This window comes from Pristis pectinata, chromosome 12, assembly GCF_009764475.1.
Source record: "Pristis pectinata isolate sPriPec2 chromosome 12, sPriPec2.1.pri, whole genome shotgun sequence".
Taxonomy (NCBI): Eukaryota; Metazoa; Chordata; class Chondrichthyes; order Rhinopristiformes; family Pristidae; genus Pristis; species Pristis pectinata.
Window position 1 is genome coordinate 45,957,943 of NC_067416.1, and position 26,408 is coordinate 45,984,350.

A 26,408-nucleotide genomic window follows, 5' to 3' on the forward strand; every position below is an offset into this window, starting at 1 on the left:
GACCTGGTTGTGTCTTCAATATATTGCTTAAGGAAACTTTCCTGAACACACTTAACAAATTTCACCCGGTCTAAGCCCTAAGCACTATGACAGTCCTAGTCTATATTAGGAAAGTTAAAATCACCTGCTATGATAACCGTATTATTCGTGCAACTTTATGTAATCACCCTGCATATTTGTTCCTCTAATTTACGTCGACTATTAGGCGACTTATAGTACAATTACAACAAGGTCATCACCCCTCCTTATTAATTTTATCTCAGAGTACCGCCGTGATGTTCTCCCGAATCGGAATTCAACCCCCACTCCTGTATTCCCTCCATCTCTATTCCGCCTATAGCTGCTGTACCCTGGAACATTTAACTGCCAGTCCGGTCCCTCCCTTAACCATGTTTCTGTAATGGCTATAGTATCCCAGTCCGATGTACCTCCCCATGCCCTGAATTCATCTGCATTACATCTCAGGCCTCTTGTATTGAAACAAATGCAATTTAATCCATCAGTCTTTCTTCACTCCCTGCCTGTCTTGTCCACTAAGCTTACTCTCTCTCTTCTCTCACTCTGATACTCCCTTGTCCACTCGGCCCTCCCCACCAGTAACACCCCTGGCACTTGTGCCTGCAACCGCACCAAGTTCTACACTTGTCCCTACACCTCCTCCCTCACCACCACTGAGAGTTCCAAACAATCCTTCCAGGTGAGTCCGAGAAGTCATTTCTTGCATCCGGTGCTCCCGGTGTGGCCTCCTGTACGTTGGTGAGACCCGATGCAGATTGAGTGACTGCTTCGTCGTGCACCTTCCCTCCGTCCGCCACAACAGCCAGGACTTCTCTCTGGCCACCCACTTCAATTCCACATACCACTCCCATACTGACATGTCTATCCACGGCCTCCTGTACTACCACGTTGAGTCTAGGCGCAGGTTGGAGGAACAACACCTCATATTGCACCTTGGGAGACCCCAACCTGATGGCCTTTGCATCGATTTCTCTGACGTCCGGTAACCCCACCCTTTCTTTTTGTCCCATCTGCACTCCTTTATCTTCCCTTATTTTCTTGTCTCCCTTGCCCCATGTTGGTTACCCGCCAACCTCATCTCCTCCCCTCCCCATACTTTATTTCATGGTCCACTGCGCCTTCCTACCGGATTCATACTTCTTGTGCCCTCGGCCTCTTCTACTTATCACTTCTCTGCTTATTACATCTTCTCCACCTCCCCCACCCACTACCTTACCCCTCTCAGCTGGACGTCTATAACCTGAACTCACCTATACCCTGTCTGCGTGTAGTCCTCCCCCCCCCCCCACCTTCTTGTTCTGGCTTCTGCTCGCTTCCTTTGCAGTCCCAATGAAGGGTCTCGGCCCCAAACGTCGAATATTTATTTCCCTTCATGGATACCGCCTGACCTGCTGAGTACCTCAAGCACCTTTTTGTATTGCTCCAGATGCATCCAGCATCTGTACAATTTCGTCTGTCTCTGAAATGCGATTCAGAATGCTTTAGCAGTAAATTATGCAAACTGTAGTTATAAGAGTTCTTGATACATAGAGGAATATGGTACTATGATCACCCAAATGAATTTGTATGTGCGAAAAAATTCCAATGGATTCAGGCATCTTAAAATACGAACAAAGGGGAAGGGTGGTGAACAATATTTAGTCTTATTCCTTAACTTTGGAGTTCTGGTACTCGTTAATGTTGTGCAGATTTATTATATCTATTGTCTTTCAGTACGTGTGCATGCAAAATTAAGGGTTGTAAAAGGACAAATAGAACATAGAAAATAGAACAACTACAGCACAATTCAGGCCCTTCGGCCCACAAAGCTGTGCCGAACATGTCCCTACCCTAGAAAGTACTAGGCTTACGCATAACCCTCTATTTTATCCAGCTCCACGTACATATATAACAGTCTCTTGAAATACCCTATCGTATCCGCCTCCACCACCGTTTCCGGCAGCCCATTCCACGCACTCACCACTCAGCGGTGGGCTTAGTGAATTGTGTTGTATGGCGGGGTAACCACTGGACTAATCAGAGAAAAACGGCAGCAAAACCTCGTGCTCAACCGGTCTATCATTCTTTCAAAGACAGTCTTTAAATGTCAGGGAACAATTGGACACAACAGGCCAAATGATCTTCAGCAGTTCAGATTTAATGAGGAACTTTTCCCCTCTATCACTGGCTTTCACCTTCTTTCTCTCTGATTTTTCTCTCTCTCCCTATCCCTCTGTCTGTTCGGCCACCTCTCAGCTTCATCTCATTCTTTTCAACTGCGTCAAATTTGGTCTGGCTGCATGCACCTCTCCCCTCTTTCTCTCCGCTTATCTCTGTATTACTTATATATGTATAAGTACTGTATTACTGTATTACTTATATGTGACCCGGGGGTTCAGGAAAATCTAGAACATAGAACAGTACAGCACAGGAACAGGCCCTTCCAGCCACGATGCAGTGCCGAACTAATTAAACGTAATTTAATTGCGAAACTAAACTAGTCCTCTTTGCCTACACAAGGTCCTTATTCTTCCATTCTCTGTATATTGATGTGCCTAAGAGCTTCTTAAAGGCCTCTATCATATTTGCCTCCACTACCACACCTGGCAGCGCCTTCCAGTATTCCACGACTCTCAGGGTAAAAACCTTACCCCGCACATCTCCTCTGAACTTACCCCCTCTCACCTTAAATGCACTCCCCTTTCTATTAGACATACCGATCCTAGGAAAAAGATACCGGCTGTCAACTCCAACTGTGCCTCTTATAATGTTATAAGTTTCGATCAGGTCTCCGCTCAAGCTCCGCTGCTCCAGAGGAAACACACCATATTTGTCCAACCTTTCCTTATAGCACATGACCTCTTTTCAAGCAACATCCTAGTAAACCCCTTCTGCATTCTCCGCAAGTTTCCACGTGCGGTATAACCAGAGTTTTACAACGTTGCAACATAACTTCCTGAGTCTTTAACTCAATGCTTTGTCGCATAAAGGCAAGCATGCCAGACTCCTTCTTTACCACCCGATAAGCTTATGCAACCCGTTTTCGGAAACTATGGGCTTGGACTCCAAGGCCCCTCTTTACATCAACGCTGTTAAGCGCCCTGTCATTGTCTTTGCATTGTCCCTTTCCCAAAGTGCAACACCTTACATTTGCGCGGAATAAAATCCATCTGGGTCCATATCTGCTACTAGTTTGTATCCAGCTGTATCCTTTGGCAATCTTCTACACCATCCATAACATCACCAATCTTAGTATCCTTTCTGAAATTACTAACCTACCCATGCACCTTTTCATCCAAGTTATATATCACAAACAGCGGAGGTCACAGTAAGGATCCCTACGGAACACGAGTAGTCATGGCCCTTCAGCCAGAATAAGTCCCATCGACTACTATCCTCTCTCTTCTATTGGTATGCGCATTCTGAATCCAAATGGCCAAGTCACCGTGGAGTCCATGCATCTCATTCTTGTGGATGAACGTACCATGAAGGACCTTGTCAAACATCTTACTAAAATCCATGTAGACAACATTTGCAGCTTTACGCTCATCAATCACTTTCGTCATATCATCGAAAGTCTCGATCAAGTTAGTAAGACATGACTTACCTCGCACAAAGCCATGCTGACTGTCCCTAATTAAGCAATGGTTTTCCACGTGCTCATAAATCCTATCCCCAAGAATCCTCTACAATAGTTTCGCTACCACTGACGTGAGACTCACTAGTCAATAGTATGTTCAAGAAACAAATCCTTATTTTGCTTCTTGAACAGCGGAACAACATTCCCTACTCGACACTCCTCCCGGATATCACATGCGGCAAGAGAAGACTGAAAGATCTTGGTCAAGCCCCCAGCAATCGCACGGCTTGCCTTTTTTGGTATCCCGATATATATATCCCATCACTCCCTGGGACCTATCTAGCTTAATATTCTTCAGCAGACCCAACACTACCTTTTTATTTATCTCAAAATGCCCCTGAGTATCAGTACACTTCACACTAATCTCACTAATCAAAGATAGTAATTTTCCTTGGTAAATGCCAATGCAAAGTACTCAGTTAGGACCTCGCCCACGTCTTTTGTCTCAAACTACATCTTCCTTCCTTTATCCTTGAGTGGTCCCACCCTCTCCCGTGTGATCCTTTCGCTCCTTTTGGATGTATACAACGCCTTGGTATTATTTCTACTGTTACTTGCGAATGACTTTTCATGGGCCCCCTGGCTTTCCTAATTCCCTTTTTGTGCTTTTGTCTGGGTTTTTCATAATCCTCAAGGGCACTGTTTCATTTTAGCTTCCTCAACTTTGCATACGCTTGTTTTTTTTTCTTGACTAAATTCACTACCTCTTTTGTAATCCACGGATCCGTTAACTTGCCATCCTTGTCCTACCTTCTTCCCATAACATACCTGTCCTGTGCTCTGTGTAGTTGGGATTTAAACAGCCTCCACATGTTTTATGATGATTTGCTCCAAAACAGCTGTTCATAATTAACTCTTTATAGTTCCACATTAGTGCTGTCGTAATTTGTCCTGCCCCAATTTAATACTCCCCTGCAAGGTCCATACTTATTATTATTCATAGCTTTCTTCAAAACTGAAGGAGTTTTGATTACTATTTCCTTAAAGTTCTCCCACTGAAAGCTCAGTCAGCCGGACAACGGCATTTCCCAATGCCATATTCAGTATGGTCCCTCCTCTCTTTGGGGTATATACATACTGATTTTAGAAACCCTCCTAAATGCACCTAACAAATTCTTCTCCATCTAAACGTTTTGCACAAATAAGGTCCCAGTCAATATTGCGGAAGCTGAAGTCACCCACAAACACTACCGAGTTGCTTTTTGCACCTTCCCCGAATCTACATGCATATCTGTTCCTCAATGTCCCTGTGGCAATTGGGTGGTCTGTAGTATACTCCAATCAGATTGATTGCACCTTTCTTATTTTTGAGTTCTACTCATATCGACTCAGTGAAGGCGCCCTTCATTATTTCCCATTTGAGTGCAGTTGTGATGTTGTCCCTGATTAATTGTGCAATTCCCACGCACCATTTTACCCCGCACTCTATTTTTACTAAAACACCGAAATCCTGGAACATTAATCATTCAGTCCTGCGCCTCTCTCAACCAAGTTTCTGTAATGACCACAACATCATAGTTCCATGTACTGATCCATACTCTAAGTTCATCACCATTACTCATAATACTCCTGCCATTGAAATAAACACACTTCAGCCCGTCCGATTCATCGTGTCTATTAACTTTCTCCTGCCCATCCTTCCTTACAGACTTACTGGTCATAAGATTTACCTTTCTCTCAATCCCTTCATTTTCTGCTCTGATTATCACCTCCTGCGAAGCAACAGGAAACCTACCCGCCAGTATGTTGCTTACCTTCCAGTTAAGATTCAATATGTCCCTCTTGTACAGGTCGCCCTGTCGCAGAACAGGTTCCAATGATCCAAGAACCAGAAACCCTGCCCCCGCTGCAGCTCCTCAGCCACACATTCATCTGTTCTATCTTCTATTCATGCCCTGACTAGGACGTGACACTGGAAGCTATTCAGCTTCTTTCCTAGCTCCCTATACTCAATGCGCAGTCCTCTTCTCCCTTTCTAATTACGTCGTTTGTGCCAATGTGCACCACGATCTCTCGCTGCTCACCCTCTTCCTTGAGAATGTTCTGCAGCGGCTCTAAGACGTCCTCGACCATGGCAGCCGGTCGGCAACACACCATTATTGTGTCTCTGTTGTGGCTACAGAATATCCTGTCTGCAATCGCTATTGCTCTGCCTGACTTCATCCTTCGCTGCAGAGCCTCTGAGGCCATAACAGTGTCTCCGACATGCTGCTGCTGCTGCTGTGCCCTGATAGGTCTTCTTCCAACAGTATCCAAAGCTGTAAACTTGTGGCTGATGGGAATGACCACAGGCGAATCCTGCACGGTCTGCCTGCTTTCTCTACGTTGCCTGGTGGTTACCCAACAATCCGTACCTTAGGCGCGGCCACGTCATTAGAACTCTAATCTGGAATCAAAAGGTGATAGATGAATTAAACACTCAAAGAACGAATCTGGGACACGTTGACGTCTTAGCATGTAATGACTTTTTATGAAGTTGAATGATTACTAAATTTCTGGTTGGTCAGCAGTAAGTCATTGTCTCAATTGTGGATTCCAGAACACGCAATAATTCTCAGATATCGGAGCGTTGAAGAAATCTGGATTAACAAAACTGCCACCCTGGTGTGTGAAGTGAACTCCACAACCCCGATTGAGGTTTCCGTCTTTTGTACAGTGGGTGGAAAGGAAAGGGTTGTCGGTGTTCAGATCGAACAAACAAAGACCAGAAACCAGTATCTGACAGTCGGCCGCTTGACCAGCAGCGTGGCGGAATGATACAGCTGGATGGAATACACATGCCCGGTGAAATAAAATCAGTCGCTCTGGTATCAAAGCGGGCAGGAAAGACAAAAGGTGGGCACAGTAGCAACAATATAAATGCAAAACCATGTAGATGCTGCAAAAGCAACATAAACTACTGTATGTCAGGCAGCAGGGTGCAGAGGGAAACGGGCATGAAGTTACGAGGGGTGGAGCAAGGGTGATTATATTTTCTTGTTCAGGGCGAAAGTGGGATTTTCTCACAGTCGGTGCAGCTATAGCTAAATGTTAGTCATTGAGTGTTACAGCATTGAGTCCACTAAGTCTGAGCCGGTCATCAAGCACCCATTTACATTAATTGGACACCAATTCTATTTTGTTTCCTCCACAATTCCACCAAATCCACCCTACGCCCCCCGCACCCCTCCCCCCCCCCCCTCAGATTCTACCATTCACCTTCACACTTAGGATAATTTACAGTGGCCAGTTAAGCCAGCCATTGGCTTGTCTTTGCGATGTGGAAACCGGAGCACCTGGAGGAAACCCACGCTGTCACACGACAATCATGTAAATTCCCGCATACATTTTTGTGATCGTACCAGGGTTGCTGGAGTTTTGCGGCAGCAACTTTAATAGATAAGCCACTGTGCCGCCCCACCCCAGTAATAGACATGGAATCATACAGCACAAAAACGGGCCATTCGCCCTAGGACGACCATGCCGAACTTTTAGTCCGTCTACACTAATTCTACTTGCCGGTGGCAGAAAAGTTTCCTTCTTTGATTTGCATGTTTCATTGTGTGTCGGAATGCCTCTAAAACGTAGTGATTACAGCTGTCCCCACCAACCCTTCTGCTTGAGCGTTTCAGATATCAGCTACTCTCTGTGTACTTTTTTTCAAGAACATCCCCTCTAAAAAATCTTCTTCTCACTTAAAACCATATCCTCGTGTTTTTGATATCCCTACCATGGGGAAAATATTTTGACGATCTGCCATATATATATTATAGGCTGAGACGTGACCTGATAAAATAGCGTGCGCGCACGCGCGCACGTGTGTGTGTATATCACATACATGTAGTCTCTGTCTCTGTTGTAATACCTTATATATATTATATACAATTATCTATCTATCTATCTATCTATCTATCTATCTATCTATCTATCTATCTATCTATCTATCTATCTATCTATCTATCTATCTATCTATCTATCTATCTATCTATCTATCTATCTATCTATCTATCTATCTATCTATCTATCTATCTATCTACCTATATATAGATAGATATATATATATATATATCTATATCTATATCTATATATATATATAGATAGATAGATAAAATCATATATTATATAAATCATATGGATAAAATCATATTATATATTATATATGATTTATCATATATATTATATATGATATATCATTTTATATATTATATATGATTTTATCAGGTCACATCTCAGCCTCCTTCACTCCAGAGAAAACAAGCCCAACCTATCCAATCCCTCGCTCTAACGGAAGTTCTCCAATCCAGTTAACATACTGGTTTATCTCATATGCACTATTGCAGCGCAGTCACATCTTTCCCATAGTGTGGCGACCATAACTGCTCATTATAGTCGTAGCACAGCTTAACTTGTATCTTGAACAGTTGCAACATAACTTACAAACTTTTATTTTCTAAGCCTTGACCTAAGAAGGCAAGCATGGCATATTCCTTCTTTACCACCCGATCTGCATGTGTTGCCACCATGGACTTGAATCCCAAGGTATATTTGTCGATCAGCATTCCTTAATGCCCTGCCAATTACTGTAAAGGTCATAGCTCATTTTGAAATCTCAAATGCATCAATACGCATTTTTCGGAAATAAAGTCCATATACCATGTTCCGCCCAACTTTCCATCTGATCAATATTCTGTCAGACCCTTTGTAAGCCTTCCTTGCTATCCACAACACCACTAAATTTCCTGTCATGCCTCCTATATTCATAGTCAAGTCGTTAATATAGATCATAAACAACAAAGGTCTCAGCACCAGTCCCTGTGGTGCACCTCCAGTAAAAGACTTGATGTCCAGTGACAGAACCAGCCAATTTTGGATGCAATAGGCCAGGAGTCTTTGGATCCCAGTTGTCTGAAATAATTAGACCAGCTCTCAGTTAGGAACCTTATCAAGTGGAAAAGAGGACGTTGTTTCCTCCTCCACAGTTCCTACAAGTTCTGTTGGGTACTTCCAGGGTTTCATTTCAATCATGTTTCCGAAAAGCTGTTATTGGAATATTAACCTTCTCTTCCAGCCGACCCAGTGAAGCCAAAGCTCCGCCTCTTGCCCCTTTCTCCAGAGGAGACTCAAGCTGCGAACACCGCTGCACTCACCTGCTTGATAAGAGGGTTCTACTCCGACAACATATCGATTTCTTGGGAGAAGGACGGAGCCACATTCCGCTCAAACGCGGCCAGGCTCCCCACGGCGCTTCAACAGGACATGACCTTCAGCACGAAGAGACTTCTCTTTCTGACTTCAGCTGAGTGGAAGAAGGGTGCAACATACTCATGTGTCGTCTCGCACTGACATTCAAAATCCACCGTGAGGGAAAACATCAGGTCCCCCAAAGGTCAGGCGAACTGGTCAAAATACACATATGCAATCCGCTGTCTACATCCCAGTTAACAGCTAAAATCCAACAACAGTCTGCAATGGTCAGAAATCGGGGACGGGAAGAGCAGATTGAATTTTAACGTGCGGCTGTAGTGATCAGGCCTCCGTCATCGTCCGGTGAAACAACATGTATACACATCAACTGAGATTCCACACATATAATGGGATTTCTGTTGAATATGGCGAGTGCAACTGTATGGAAATATTAATATGCTCTACGAGTTATAGGATCCCAGTAAGGTAAATCTGGAACAAAATGTGTGGACAGTAATTGATCAATAACAACTTGCCTCCTTGCGATTTTTGAATGAAATGCGCGAACATCGATTAACGGATCACACTTGTAATTACACTCTAAGGTTAAGGTGAAATATGATTCATGGACATGAATTAGCGCACTAATAACTCACAGGCAGGTAAGAAATTATTTAATGATAAGTCCTCAATGTGTGTGGCGCGCAAATCGGAGTGAGGACCCAGTCAATTTCTTTTATAAATTCACTGCTGGGCAGCTTTGCGATTGTAGACAATTTTCAAATTGCACTGTTCAGTGATTGGAGAAACAATGGGTGGAACTAATTCATGTGAGGCATTGTGCATTAAGAATTAAAACCTTTCGCAAGGGCGAGCCGAATAACGTCTGTTTGGAGAATATTCCATTTGACGAGAGCGAACTCATTTCCCATATGTTCATTTTTTAAACTTTTGTTTCGAACTAGATAAAAATGTTCATATGATAATCATTCTTCCGAGCGACGGGGAAAAATTCAGACTAACGTCCATTTACTTAAATGTAAGAAGTATCATGTATAAGGGTGATGAACTGAGAGCTTGGATAAGTACATGTGACTATGATATTGTGGCTCTTGCAGAGACTTGATTTTCACCAGGGCAGGAATGGATATTGAATATTCCTGGATTTCAGTGTTTTAAAAGGAAAAGGGAGGGAGGAGAAGAGGAGGAGGGGTGGCGATGCTGGTCAGGGATACTATTACAGCTGCAGAAAGGGTGGATAATGTAGAAGGATCCTCTCCAGCGTCAGTATGGGTGGAAGTTAGGAACAAGAAAAGAGCATTTATTCTACTGGGAGTATCCTATAGGCTCTCCGGTCGCAGCATGGATACTGAGAAGCAGATTCGGAGGCAGATTTTGGAAAGGTGCAGGGTTGTCATTATGGTCGACTTCAACTTCCCAAATACTGATTGGCACTTGCTTAATGCCAAAGGCTTGGGCGGGGTAGAGTTTGTTAAGTGTGTCCAGGACAGATTCCTGTCACAGTATGTTGACAGGCCAACTAAAGGGAATGCCATATTAGATCTAGTATTAGGTAATGAATCGGGTCAGGTGACAGATCTCTCAGTGGGTGAGTATCAGGGTGACAGTGACCACCGCTCCATAACCTTTAGCATTGGCATGGACAAGGATAGGAGTAAATAGGATGGGATGATATTTAATTGGGGAAGGGCAAATTATGAGGCTATAAGGCTAGAACATGAGAGTGTATATTGGGATGACAATTTTGAAGAGAAATGTACCATGGAGATGTGGTCGATGTTCCGGGATCTCTTGCAGGATGTTAGGGATAAATTTGTGCCGATGAAACAGAGAGAGAATGGCAGGGTGAAAGAACCATGTGTGTCAAGAGAGGTGGAACAACTGGTTAGGAAGAAGAAGGCAGGATACATAAGGTGTAAGAAGCAAGGATCAGATAGGGCTCGTGAGGAATATAGAGTAGCAAGGAAGGAACTGATAAGGGGCTGAGGAGAGCAAGAAGGGGGCATGAAAAGGCTTTGGCGAGGAGGGTTAAGGAGCATTCCAAGGCTTTTTTCTCGTAGGTGAAGAACAGAAGGATGACAAGTATAAAGGTAGGGCTGATTTGAGACAAAGGTGGGAAGACGTGCCTGGAAGCTGTGGAAGTGGGTGAGGTTCTCAATGAATACTCTTCAGTATTCACTAAAGAGAGGGGTCTTGATGACGCTAAGGACAGTGTTGGTAAGGTCAATGTTCTAGAGCGTGTAGATATCAAAAGAGAGGATGTGTTGGAGCTGTTAGAAAATATGAGGACAGATAAGTCCCCAGGACCTGACTGAATTTTCCCCAGGCTGCTTCGGGAGGCGAGGGAGGAGATTACTGAACCGTTGGCTAGGATCGTTGAGTCCTCGTTGTCCATGGGATTGGTACTGGAAAATTGGAGGGTGGCAACTGCTGTCCCCGTATTCGAAAAAGGTAGTAGGGGAAGTTCAGGGAATTACAGACCAGCGAGATTTACGTCTGTGGTGGGCAAGCTGTTGGAAAGGATTCTAAGAGACAGGATCTATGAACATTTAGAGAATCGTGGACTGATTAGGGACAGCCAGCATAGCTTGGTGAAGGGAAGAGCATGTCTCACACGCCTGAAGGAGTTCTTTTAGGAAGTGACTAGGAAGATTGATGAGGCTAGAGCAGCTGCTCTGGTCTTCTTGGATTTTAGTAAGGCATTTGAAAAGGTTTCACATGGTAGGCTTCTTCAGAGGGTCAGAGGGAATGGGATCCAGGGAGGCTTTGCAATGTGGATACAGGCTTGGCTTGCCTATAGAAAGTGGAGAGTTATGGTGGAGAGAGTGCATTCAATTAGGAGGGCTGTGACTAGTGGTGTCCCACAAGGATCTATTCTGGGACCTCTACTTTTCGTGATATTTACTAATGACTTGGATGAAGGGGAGAAAGGGTGGGTTAACAAGTTTGCAGACGACACAAAGGTCGATGTTGTTGTGGATAGTGTGGAGGGCTGTGGAACCTTGTAGTGGGATGTTGATAGGATGCATAGCTGGGCTGAGAAGTGGCAGATGGACTTTAATGCAGAGAAGTGTGGGTTGTTACAGTTTGGAAGGACAAACTCCAAGGAGGAGTACAAGGTTAATGGCAGGATTCTGGGTAGTGTAGAGGAGCAGCGGGATCTGGGGGTTCATATCCACAGATCACTGAAAGTTATATTTCAGGTGATCACAAGATGAAATAAGACAAGGGAGCAGAAGTAGGCCATTCGGCCCATCGAGTCTGTTCCAAAGAAAAGGAGAAAAATAAAAAAAGAAATTGGGGGGTGGGTAGTCTGCTCCATGAGAGAAGAAACTATTCTAACCCCAATTTCCGCCCTTATCCCCATATCCCTTGATACCTTGACTAATTAGATATTTATCTGTCTCCTCCTTAAACTCCTCCAATGATCTGGCGTCTACTGCTGTACGTGGCAAGGTATTCCATAAATTCTCTACCCTTTGGCTAAAGAAACTTCTCCTCATCTCTGTTTTAAACCTGTACCCTCTAATTCTAAGATTGTGCACTATGGTCCCGGACTCACCCACCAAGGGAAAGAGCTTGGCCACATCTACTCTGTTCAGTCCTTTCAACTATTTAAATTACCCTATGAGGTCCCCTCTCATTCTCTGTACTCCAGTGGGTACAGTCCAAGAGCCGACAAACGCTCATGATATGTAAGCCCTTTAATTCCCTGAATCATCCTCGTAAATCTCCTCTGAACACTCTCCATCCTTCCCAAGATATGGGGTCCAAAATTGCACACAGTATTCCAAATGAGGCCTCACGAGTGCCCCGTAGAGATTCATCAACGCTTCCTTACTTTTATTCATTACAACTCTCGAAATGAATTTTAACATAACATTCGCTTACCTGCCGCAGATCCGACCTGGTGGTTAAAATTTAGGGTATCCTGCACAAGTACCCCCAAGTCCCTTTGTACTTCTGTACTTTGAATTGTCTCCCCTTCCAGATAATAATCTGCCCATTTATTTCTGTTTACAGAGTGTACAACTGCACATTTCTCAAAATTGATCTCATATATACTTGCCCATTCTCCTAAACTATCTAGGTCTCTCTGCAACCTTCCTCTCTCCTCAATACTCCCTACTCCTCCACCTATCCTAGTGTCATCGGCAAACTTAGCCACAAAATCATTTACTCTATCATCCAAATCGTTAAGGTACAGAGTAAAACGAAGCGGCCCCAACACCGACCCCTGCGGAACACCACTAGTAACGAGTAGCCAACCAGAACAGGATCCTTTTATTCCCACCCTTTGCTTTCTGCCAACCACACAATGTTCCACCCATTCTGTTATCCTACCTGTCATTTCATGACCTCTCATCTCATTAATCAGTCTCTTGTGCGGCACCTTGTCGAAGGCCTTTTGAAAGTGTAAATAAACAATACCTACCGCCCCTCCTTTTATCCACCCTACCTGAGATTTCTTCAACAAACTCCAATAGGTTGGTCAGGCAGGATCTTCTCTTCACGAAACCATGTTAGCTTGGACGCATCTTGCCTTGCTCCTCTAGTTATTCCATAACCTCATCCTTGAGGATCAATTCTAATAACTTTCCCACCACCGATGTCAGACTAATAGGTTTGTAATTTCCTTTATACTGCCTCCCACCTTTTTATACAGCGGAACCACATTTGCGACCTTCCAGTCCTCCAGAAACATGCCGGAGTCTATCGATTCCTGGAAAATTATCACCAGTGCCTCTGCAATCTCTAAAGCCACCTCGTTCAGAAGCCGGGGATGCACCTCATCCGGCCGGGAGACTTATCAGTCTTTAGTACATTTACTTTTCTTTGCACCTTCTCTCTAGTAGTTTTAAATGAACTCAGTTCCATTCCTTGAGACCCCTGACTATCTGCTATATTTCTGATGTCCTCCACAGTGAAGAACGATGTAAAATACTCATTTAGTTCGTCTGCCATCTCTTTATCATCCGTTATAATCTCCCGCACCGTTATCGATTGGTCCTATATAAACCCGTGTCTCTCTTTTACTCCTTATCTATTTAAAAAAAACTTAGTATTTTTTTCGAATGTTATCTCCCAACTTTCTTTCATAATCCATCTTTTCTTTCCTAATGATCTTCTTAGCCTGTTTCTGCACGTTTTTAAAAGTTTCCCAGTCTTCTGTTTTCCCGCTAATTTTTGCTTCCTTTTATGCCCTCCCATTTGCTTTTATTTTTGCATTCACCCCTCTCTCGTTATCCACATTCGTGCCTTTTTTTCCCTTCAAAACCTTTTTTTCTTGTAACATGCATTTTCCTTATTTCTTGTAGAAATTCCATCCATTTCTGCTCTGCCGTCCCTCCAATCAATATTGGTCAGCACCTCTCTCATGCCACTCTAATTTCCTTTGTTCCACTGATATATCGAAGTACCAGTTATCAGCTTCTCCTTCTCAAATTGAAACTGATTTCAATCACTCCTGCCTAATGGTTCCTTTATCACTGGTGGATAGGGTAGTTAAGAAAGATTTTGGGATGTTAGCTTTCGTAAGTCTTGGGATCGAGTTTAAGAGCTGCGAGGTAATGATGGAGCTCTATAAAACTCTGGTTAGACCACACTTGGAATACAGTTTCCAGTTCTGGTCGCCTCATTATAGGAAGGATGTGGAAGCGTTCGAAAGGGTGCAGAGGAGATTTACCAAGATGCTGCCTGATTTGGAGTGTATGGATTCTGAGGAGAGACTAAGAGAGCTAGGGCTTTACTCATTGGACAGAAGGAGGATGAGGGGGACATGATAGAGTTATACAAAATATTAAGAGGAATAGACAGAGTGGACAGCCAGCGCCTCTTTTCCAGGGCATCAATGCTCAATACAAGAGGGCATGGCTTTCAAACAATGGGTAGAAAGTTCAAGGGAGATATCAGAGTGTAGTTTTTCACCAAGAGAGTGGTTGGTGAATGCAATGCGCTGCCTGGGGTGGTGGTGGAGGCAGATATGTTGGTGAAGTTCAAGAGATTGTTAGATAAGCATATGGAGGAATTTAAATTGTGGGATATGTGGGAGGAAGGGGTCAGATAGTCTTAGTCGTCGTTTAAAGGTCTGCACAACATGGTGGACCGAAGGGCTTGTGTTGTGCTGTATTGTTCGATGGTTCTATGGTTCTATGGACTTTTTCATCCTCATTTTGGCGAGTTTATTTTTCCTTTCGCTTGGTGACAGCCGGGGTTTTGATGATATCCAACCCTTATGGAGCAAGAACACCTCCGTGAACAAGGGGATGGTCAGGCCGCGAAGTAGTAAGTTCTGACTAGACTGTGACTGTGTTGTGGGAAAACTAAAAGGTAGTACTTTGAATATCGATACGAAGTCATATTTATAAACGATAGTCCTTTGGAACATTTGGTCCCATTCCACAAGGAAGACAGTGTACTCGAGCAACAATTGTTCCAGTAATGAAAACTTACTCTGGGGAACAAGAAGCGCCTATAGCTCCACACAAAAGAAAACAGGAGGAAAACAGCAGGTCAGGCAGCATCAATCGAGGGAAACAGTTCTGAAGGGCTTTGGCCCAGTCCAGATGAAGGATCTCCGTCCGAAAAGTTGCCTGCCCATTTCAGGCCTTCAACCCTGCATCACCCGCTGAGTTACTTCAGCTTTTTGTGTGTTGCTGCAGATTCAAGAATCTACAGTCTCTTGTGTCTTCGAGCCCAGAGCTAATTGGTCCAATTCAATTACAGCACAGAAGCCTACGCCGCAATGTGGATAATTGGCGAGGCAATTCCTGTCCCCCGAAAGTAAGGCGATTCGAATCCATTTAATTAACGTTCAGTCAGTGCGTTCCAAATCATTGCCAAACAGCAATTACCCACCAGCAACGTGCTCATTAATGCCAAATTTGGGTTTCGCCAGGACCATGAGAAGGCCAAACTTATCAGAACATTGGGTCAAACGTGGACCACATATGTGGTAAACCTGAAATCGATTGACAATGGGAAAACAGTGCGATGGCTGGAACCACAACTTTAACAGCCTTCTGTGCTAGTTTTAGCCTTACAACATTTCAGTGTATATGTTTGCACCGCTCAGAAACCATTGACTGTGTATACAGATCATAACCCATTGGTATTTCTCAGCCGAGTCAAAAACAAGAACAAAAGACTGTTAAACTGCAGTTTAATTTTGCAAGAGTTTGATCTCCTGATAACTCACATTAAAGGCAAAGATAACGTGATTGCTGATTGTCTTTCTCGACGTTAAATGGGAAACATATATCTTTACTAATCTGATATTCTGTAATTGTAAAGCATGATAATTATTAACAATGCAAACAGTATGTGCGATTAAAATTTTTCTTGGGAAAATTCTTCTTAGGTGAGAGGTGTTACGGACTCAGTGACTGTCCTTTTAAGATAAGAGATCGTTGTGTGTGTGTGTGAGTGTGTGTGGGGCGTGCTTACGTCAACATAAGGTAACAGACGTAATGACGTTGTTGAAGAAATCAGTCTGTCGAAGAGAGAGAGAGAGGGAGAGAGAGAGAGAGAGAGAGAGAGAGAGAGAGAGAGAGAGAGAGAGAGAGAGAAGAGAGAGAGACACCAGCCTGCCAGTTTCTCTATCGATGGATGAGAAACAATAACTGTGTCTGTCACTGAAATCCACGGATGGAAATTGGAAGTAAGCCGGTGGAGTTCACTTTGTTGCTGACCTGTAGAAGGAAACAGGTATTTGTGTGGACGACCACGATTCGGATGCTTTTCGGGATGAGGAAGTCACTACCGAGTAAACACAGAAGTGTCGTAAGGTTCCATCGTGGAACATTTGGATTTCGTAATTACTCTCTCTATGTTCTCTAATTCTACGTCTTATCTTCAGACAACAATGGTTGTTGAAGAAGCCTTTGCTCATGTTTCACCCTATGGTTTGCTGAACTGAACTTTAATAACCATTCCTGGACTTGGAGTTTGGGACTTTGCCACACACACAAGAAGAGTTTAGTTTTGGGGGTTAATAACAAGGTTTAACATTTATATTTCTACCATACTAACATTTTTACTTTTGTTTTCTTCTTATTATCATAAGTAGTGATTAATGAAATAGTTCTCGACCCTGAATCATGCCTCAGTGTGTTTCTTTTTTTGCTGGTTCGTAGCAAAATAGTGAGGATCAATTACCCAAGCACCATTACATCATCGTAAGTGATTATCGAAGCTGCGCCTAACTACCTTCAGCTACTTAATTCATGCACTTCTTTTCATAGTAAGGTCAGATATTCAATTCTGAATTCATATTGTTCAAATCCATTCACAACACTTCAACAAATGAGACTGTCCATTCCTGCTTGCTATTCCAACATTGGCTGCGAGTGCCAAGTAATATTTATACCACGTACGTCTCAGGCAATAACAATCTGCTGAAATACAGTTATAACAACCTACTCAACATTCAACGTTTCACGCTGAACACAAACACTTCTCAGTTTTGACCATTTACCGTATATCCTATCTTTCTACTCATTTCTAGTAAAGTCAATGGCCTCTCTTTGCCCCCTTATGTTCTTTCTGTTAAGTACTTGTCCATTTATTTTCTTGTCCACATCCCACTAAAGTCGCTCTGAATCCTCATCACAGCCCACAATGCCACCTGCTTTGTATTCTTAGCAAACATGGACATATTGCACATAGTCCGCACAGTCAAGTCATTGAAATAGACTGAGAGCAACTGAGGCCCCAGTACCGATCGCCGCGATACCCTATTAGCTCCAGCCTTCCCGGCCATAAGCCCTGATATCCTCCGCCAATGGCGAAGATCCGCTGTACCGTGTAACATATACAAAATGCACTGTTGTGATTTACCAACACTACTCTGACAGTATCCCCCAAACCCCAGCCACCAAGATAGACAAGGGCTTTGGATCCACAAGAATGTTTTTACTCATATGTTCTCCTCCAGGCACATCACATTATCACTTGGAAATTAATCGTCTTTCCTTCATCTTCACTAGGTCTACATGCTGCCCAAGAGCAGTGCAGGTTATGACTCAGCATAAACACTGCAACAGTTCAGGAATTCAGCTCACTTTGTCAAAGGCAATTCTGGATGGTAAATAAATGTTGGTCATACCAGATGCATCCATGTTCCGTAACAAAATGATTTTTTTAAAAAATCATCAAATACCGGTTTATTTTGAAAGTAAATTATTCATCTTTCACCGGCCAGTTTTTTCACCTTCGATCTTCGCTGAGTTTACTATGGATGTTTGCAAGTTAAACAGGGTCACGGACGTCAAGGTTACCAAGGAGAGCCCAGATCCCTTTTCTGGTAGAAGTCGTCATCTCTGTGACTCCATTGACGCAAGGATTGAATAGAACGCAACACGATCTCTGCAAAATAGATTATTGATCATTGCATTTTCTGGTGGCCTAGCAAGAGCGTTCACTTCTGGACACATACTCAGGGGACGTTCGTGGTGGCTGTCCTGGAGTAACTTCAGCCCGCATATATAAAGCATCTTTAGGGGCTCACACTGCTAAAGCAGTTGCAAGAAAATAAATGTATATTAAGGTAATTTTGCGAGCTGCTTCTTTATAAGGAGACTGACGCGTATATTTTAATAGTAGGATGATTCCACATAATACAATTCACAGGATACGTTTTCTGAGGTTATTTATTTCACTCCCTCCTTTGCGTTTAAATCATTTGGAGGATTCACATTTATTTCTCACTTGCTAATACATTTGCTGCCCCTCGCCATCCAACCGACCTTCCAACACCTCTGCAATCATCACCAAGGAGGAGCAGATTTTGGAAATCAAAATATATGCAAATCTAATACAACAGATCTTATGATGTATGCTATGGCATTTAAGGATTGATGTCAATTAATGAAGCTAAATCAGGGATCTCATTACCTGTTCACACCCGAACGAAAAAGTAAGTTATCCTCATTGCCCCATAAACACTTTGTTCCACATTGTCCTCTGTCGGATTGGCATCATGGAATGACTTGGGCAAACTTTAGTGTAAAAAAATTAAATCCTATTGTACTTTATGGAATGCTTTGGATATTAAAGTTATTTTTATAGGTAAATAAATTGCAGAAGGTTTCGATAATTTTAGAGTATCCATTCAGTAAGAACTCACCAGAAATATGTTCACTCCATTACATTTTTTAGAAATATAAGATATAGAAACCGTTTCAATTTGAAATTAAAGGCACGTTTTCATATTTCTGGTGCAGTCACTTCCACGAAACATTTCGGGAAATATTGGACAGAATAATGTCAGTTCTGTAAAATGATGGTGCACTGAATGTCTACCAAACAATGGCGCTCTTTTTTAGAAGTTATTTTATGCGTTTGATTTATTTTTCAAAGCGCATTATACTCCATTCATAACGGAGAAAATGGTTGACACTAAGTGTAACTTTCCGCTTATTTGTCCCAGCCGGACAATCTGGTTTTAGAATCAAACTATGGATTGGAAGAGGGAAACTAATTGGCCATTTTATGTGAAGCACCTGAGAGGCAGCCACGTTCAGGCTACGGATAACATTTGCCATGGATCTTTAGTCAATCCAATGGGTGAACGTTTGCATCCAAGGAACGGGGGAAATTAGTGACAGTTATAGTTATGTCAACATAATTCCTGCATTGTGGTATTAATGAGTGGAAACATTATTGAGTAAATCATCCAACGAAGACAGAGGATCCGAGCTAGTAAGGCGGGTGTGCATTAGTGGCTAAGAAGAAATAATCGGAGAAAATACAGTAAGCGGGACTATTAGTTTATCTTAACCTGGTTGCAATTGTTGTTATCCGCAGCTTGAACATGGCAATTTGAAAATAACAATTTCTCTCTTTTGTTTCCAGAGGATTGCAGTGAGACTGACCTTACTGCCACCATACATAAACCATCCTTTGAAGAGATCTGGATGCTTCGGAGAGCAACCACTGTTTGTGAAGTGATTTACGCTGATTTACAAAACGTCAAGGTCTCCTGGCGTGTTGCGGGGCATATATGAATGGAAGGAGTAGAGACTCATGGTCCTGAGTGCAGGAAAAGTAAATCCGCCATTGTCAGCAAGCTGAAGGTCACCGTGGAGGATTGGAACAGTGGGGTTGAATACCTATGTCTCGTAGAAGATAGTGAACTGCCAACACCAGTGAAAGTCTCCACCAAAAATTCCAAGGGTAAGCGCAATTAACCGTCGATCAGAGACCACCAAATTGTCCATGAAATAAACTTTGGGACATTGCCAGTCATCATCTAGTCAATAGAATGAAAAATTGAATAGTCCTTCAGCTGCTGGTATGCGTTCAACATATAATGCTAGACCGCAACCCAAATAGAAAAGAATATTGGAAACACATCTGGTTGCGTAGGATAATAATAAACACTTTCCCAGAAATGCAACTGCAAAATTCGAAACGATAATTTTATTGACAAGAGGGTATATACCACTCTATTTATTTGGCAAGCGTGCAAGCGATGTATCAGAATGCTGATCTCATTTGTTGAGTTCATTGATATTCACGGTGAGTTAATTGACCTCGGCTGAGTCCCGTGAAGAGACAGAATAAAGTTCAGGTCACAGACAGAACAAGTTTAACAGATTTTGCTCTCTGTCCAGTTGCTGAAATGCAACGTCCGAAAAGTACTTACTGCACCCATCATCGGATGAGATTCAAGCGGAGAAAGCAGGGACCCTACTTTGCCTAGCCACCGGTTTTTACCCGGAAGATATATACATCGGCTGGATGGCCAATGACATACTTTTGTATTCGGGATACTCCATACAACCTGACACCTATAAGGAAGGCGGCTCCAGCTCAGTTGCCAGCAAACTAAACGTGACGGCAGAGGACTGGGAGAAGGGGACCACCTTTATCTGTTTTGTTTGAGATCCGTCCCTCCCGACGAATTTGGTCAGAAGTGAAGTAAATCTCGCGGTAAACCTTCGTTCATGTGTCACTCTTTCTAACCGACAGTTTTAATACTGCGTCTAATTCTCCGTGATTTACTGGCTAATAATTTGGAAGTGTTGTCTTGTTAAGTTAAATTCACAGCTGTTTGAGCTTCCGAATCGGTCACTTTCATTTTTATTACAAACCGTCGTCACCCTGCAGATTATACTTCAACTGCTGAGATATTTCACGAACCTCATCATCCGAGAAAATTGTGATCAGCAACCGAAAACATTAAACGGGTTTTGATCTTGTAGTAATTTTGCAAATACTTCAGAGATATCAGCAAGTTATTGACTAGCCAGAAGATGGCGTTTTATCCTGTATGTAGCCTTACATTGCAAGAAATGCAGAATGAAAACCTCCTGGCTTCCCGATATCTACTTCCATCTTTGCAATTAAGAGGAAATCGATGATTCAGTTTTATGCATTAATATCCCTGATATGTGGTACACTTCCATTCTCTCGCTTTTCACAAAGTCCTGTGATTGGGCAAATCTCCAGGGAATTTATCAGGTTACACAGATCCTTGCTGTTCATGGTAGATCAGATTTGAGAACTCATTAAATTAGTGTGGAGTCTATTGGTGGCGCTCGATGGAATAAGTTACAATTTGGCTTTGGTCCAATCACTTTTTAACCTTCTATTTACCATCTTTAATAATTCTTCTACAATACTGGCACAAGCTAAATTTTGATAATTAACTGTTGAAATGAACACCAGATATTAAAGCGTCAGCTTATGGTAAAGGTAATGGAGATCAACCTACTTTGGAACTTATTTCTAATCTGGATAGACAGTTCGATCGAAGCTTTGCCGAATTGAAGTCCATTTTAACGGACTTTAAAGACAGGAAAACGCCAAACAAATGCAACTAATTGCTGAACTCGACCAAGCTGGTAAAGAGAGAGATGCCAAACTGCACTCACTTGGAACAGCCTTAATTACGATCAATAAAAACCTGGAAACGCAACAACAGATGATCATCGACCTGGAAGGACGCAGCAGGAGGAACATTTTAAGAATCATGTTTTTTTCCAGAGAACACTGAGACTGGTAACCCTACGGAATTCTTTTCTAAACTTCTGGTCGATGTGTTAGGTGCCGAAATGTTCCCGCTTCAACTCATTCTCGATAGATCTCACAATGCAATAAGATCCAAACCTGCTCCAGACCAAATCCTCGGCCAGTAATATTGAGATTTCATTATGTCAACATCAAGGAACTCTTGATTCGTACCGCTCGTGGAGTGGAATGATTCAATTTAAATAATGGAAGTTTCGAATAGTTGAAGATTACACACCAGAAGTTACGAAAGTAAGGCGGACCTAAGAACCAATTACGGCTCATCTCTATCAAAGCAATTATCAGCCTGCATTATTATTCCCAGCAAGGTTGAGAATTACACTACCTGATAAATCTCGCAAATGGTTTACATCTGTCCAAGAGGCCGAATAATTTCTTTTGAACGAGCTTTTAATTTTAGAAGCTCAGAGATGAGAAGAGACACAGTGCTTTTCCTTTGATTTACTGCCTACTTGCCTTATTATCAATTAACTTTTAGACTTAAACCATTTCTTTTCCTTCTTTTAATATTTTTAATATTTTGTTTTAATAATAATTAGGAAATTAACAAAATGACTGATCGTTTGCTTTCTTTTCGTAATAACTATTAAACTGTACCTTCTAAATGTCGACAGTTAACGCCGTTTGGCTCTGCTTTAATCTCACAACTGTGGTTGTTAGTTCGATAACTTTGTTTTGACTATGTCGATAGCTTTTAGACTAAACATGGGTGGTTTATATATTTTCTTGAACTTGGACTACTGGCACCAATATTTCTGGGGTTAGTTCAAATAGAGGGTAGATTTCTGGCTGCCTATTGGCCAGTTTTCGGGCTGTTGGGGGAGGGGGTGGTTCTGTTTTTAGGTTTTTTTTCCTTCTGGACTAAACTACAAAGTTTTCTGATTTGTGGTGATATGCGCTTCCTCTTTGAACTTTTCTTTTACTTCTTCCTGCTGGTGAGACTCGCGTATAGCAAGATTAACCCTTTACATACTACATGTTTTTTAATCTGTTAAAATGGATAAGGCTATTCATTTTATTTCATGGAATGTTAATGGCTTAAAAATCCTGTCAAGCGCAGGAAGATTATAAAGTTTTTCACAGCTTAAATGCTCAGATAATTTTTGCTCAGGAGACTCACATCAGGAAGAAGGATAATCAACTTTTATTTAGATTTTGTAGGGGTCAACAGTTCCATTCAAATTCACAAGCAAAGGGAAAAGGAATCTATGTTTATAGACTCCTCAATTTCGTTTGTCTATCATGAGACAATATCAGAACCAAATGGTAGATTTTTATTAATGACTGGTCTACTTCATAATACTAAAGTCGTTATGGTTAATGCTTATGCACCCAACGTTGATCACCCTGCATTTGTTAAACATCTGTTTGCATTTTTTCCTAATTTAAATGAATACACTTCGATAATGATTTCAACTGCTGCCTAAACCCTACGATGGATAGATCTGTGTCAAATTCTGCACTTCCAAACAAATCCGCTGTCTTTATTAACTCCTTTTTAGTTGAATACGGAATGTTAGGTGTTTAGAGATTTCTACAACCATATGAGAAAGAATTTTCATTCTTTTCTAATGTCTACCATAATTACTCGAGGATTGATTTTTTTTATATATTGATGCTAGACTAGCTCCCCTTACTACGTCTGTAAATACGATGCAATTGCCATTTCTGATCATGTACCATTGAAATTATCAATTAAATTACCAGAGTTATCCTTTGATGTCAGACAATGGTGATTTAACCCTCTTTTCCGACACCTTGCAAAACTGAAATTCCGGAAACATTTTAGACCTTTATCCTTATCAGAAGGGCTTGATAGCAATAATCTATGATTTAATTGTGAAAATACGTCCAGAATCACTGTACGAAATTGAGAATGAATGGGAAAGTGAACTCCAGACATCTTTACTTACAATGAAATAGAAACAATTCAGTCCCTTCGGCCCACAAAGCTGTGCCGAACATTTCCCTACCCTAGAAATTACTAGGCTTACCCATCGCTCCAATTTGTGCCAGCCACTCTCTGATACAGTTTAAGGTAGTCCACAGGACCCATATGTCAAATGATAAGCTAGCTCATTTTTATCGCGATATAAGTCCTATATGTGACAGATGTAAATCGAATGTGGCTTCTTTGACACATATGTTTTGGTCCTGTCCTCTTTTGGAAAAATATTGGAAAGACATTTTTAACATTATTTCAACGGTATTGAATATTAATTTACTACTTCACCTGTCATGAACCAGCAACAAGAGAACCACACTGAGCATGATTCAGTGTTAAAAACTATTTTATTAATCACTACTTATGATAATACGTAAAATAAAAGTAAAAATGTTAGTATGTTAGAATTCAAAAATGTTAAATCTTGAACGTTAACCACAATACTAAACTGTGTGTGTGTGTGTGTGTGTGTGTGTGTGGCAAAGTCCAAAACTCCCAGTTCCTGAATGGTTCTTAAAGTTCAGTTCCGCAAGCCATAAGGTGAAACATGAGCAAGGGCTTCTTCAACAACCACCGTTGTCTGAAGATAAGACGTAGACGTAGAGAAACATAGAGAGAGTAAATACGAAATCCAAGTGTTCCACGATGGAACCCAAACGACACTTCAGTGTTTACTCGGTAGTGACTTCCTCACCCCGAAAAGAATCCGAATCGTTGTCGTCCACACAAATATACCTGTTTCCTTCTACAGGTCAGCAACAAAGTGAACTCCACCGGATTACTTCCAACTTCCATACATGGATTTCAGTGGCAGACACAGTTATTGTTTCTCATCCATCGATAGAGAAAACTAGCAGGCTGGTGTCTCTCTCCCTTGCTCTCTCTCTCTCCTTCTTCTTCTAACTTCTTCAACAACTTCATTACATCCATTACATCCCCCACACACACATACACACACTCTCTATCTTAAAGGGATTTTCACATGAGTACGTAACACAGCCTATCACTGCAATCTTTGGATGACCAAGGATAGACTCTGGCCATTTATCTGCTTCCGCTTACAATATGATTGCGTTTGTTACCTTAATGGCCAAACTATCCATTTTGCTTAAATTTAAGGATCCAATATCCCCTACTACTTTTCAATGGTTCTCTCAAACTATATCATGTTTAAACTTGGAAAAAAAATCGGAATGGTACTGTTGATCCTTCGCTCAAATTTGAAGATATTTCGAGTCCATTTATTCAATATTTTCACATGATATAGATTCCCTTTCAATAATCCTCCAATTTAGAGGAACGGAGTTGACGATATAATATTGCTCTGTTTCTACTGGGAAATTTGAGTCCAGTCTTTTTTTTCTTCTTTCCTTGTGTTGTTTTTGAATTATTTCTGTTTAGTTTGGTTTGATATATTCCTTATAATTTTTCCTATAGATTTGCGATTTTTTCTCTTTCTTTTTAATATATTGATAAGAAATCCTTTTATTTATTTTATGTTATATTCATTTACTAAGAGATCGAGGGATTTTTTTTATATGTTATTGTTCTTTATGATTACCTATGCCATGATTGTTCTCCTGATCTGTTTGTATTACATATAGAAACATTGATATTATATATGAATCTATATTAATTTGAAAACTAATAAAAAGTTTGAAAAGAAAGATTAGTGTGTCTCATTCGTGCACGAGGTATCTCTCACCAGAGTTTTGCAAATAAAGGTGGATAAAAATCAGAATTCACGTTAAATAATTGCACCGAAGATTGTGGTTTTCTCGTGTCTTGTTTGCTTATCCAAAAGGTAATCAGAAAATGTCCTGAAATAATGCCTCTTCCTACTGCCGGATGATTACTTGACCGTTTCCCGAGGGAGTATTTTCCAGTGCCTCACCTACTTTGTAAATACATGCTGCCTCCTTGCTGCTTTCATATGGAAACACCAAATTCCACGTAAATACTGAATTTAATTCTCGCACTGTACTCCACTCTCCATTTTGTTTCTGACGCTACTTATCCTGCATCCATTGTTCATGAGTACTGGGAAGACGGAAACCTTCCACTTCAGAGTCGCTCACACCCGCCCCAAAAAGAAAATCATTGCCCTGTAAACCATCCTTAATCCCCGTAACTGGTGGAAACAGAATCAGACATTAATCTTCGTTGTCCTTTCATCTTAGTTACCTTCTGCGTCTGTCTCCATCTCAATTCAACTGCAATTGAAACACTTATTCGTGCACTTGTTCTGATCACCCGTGACTGCGGCGTTCCTTTCCTGCTCATCTCTCATTATTTATGTACTTCAGACCATCCTCTGCTGTCTTGTCCCATCTGAAGAGGTGTTCAGTCTCTGCAATGACACCTGTGCATAATGTCATACGCAGGTTACGAGGCAAATACTAACTGTGAACATTTTTATCCTAGAATATGAAGCTTGCGCGGCCAGTCCTTCCGCTCTACATCCTCCTTTTGCCCTCCCTGGCATCCCTTGCATGTTCCTTTTCTAGTCCTGCTTTTTAGAATACTTGCTTTATTAACCAATGGCGTTTGCTGTTAAGTGATGCCCGGTGACATTCCCGTGAGGTGCTGAATTGGTGAAATAAATAC

At 41.8% G+C, this 26,408-nt stretch overlaps 1 pseudogene; it reads left to right on the top strand.

Annotated features, from left to right (window-relative positions):
- The window catches only part of LOC127576959 (Ig heavy chain C region-like), a 155,814-nt pseudogene extending 134,992 nt beyond the window's left edge, over positions 1 to 20,822 (top strand).
- Positions 20,823 to 26,408: the final 5,586 nt, after the last annotated feature.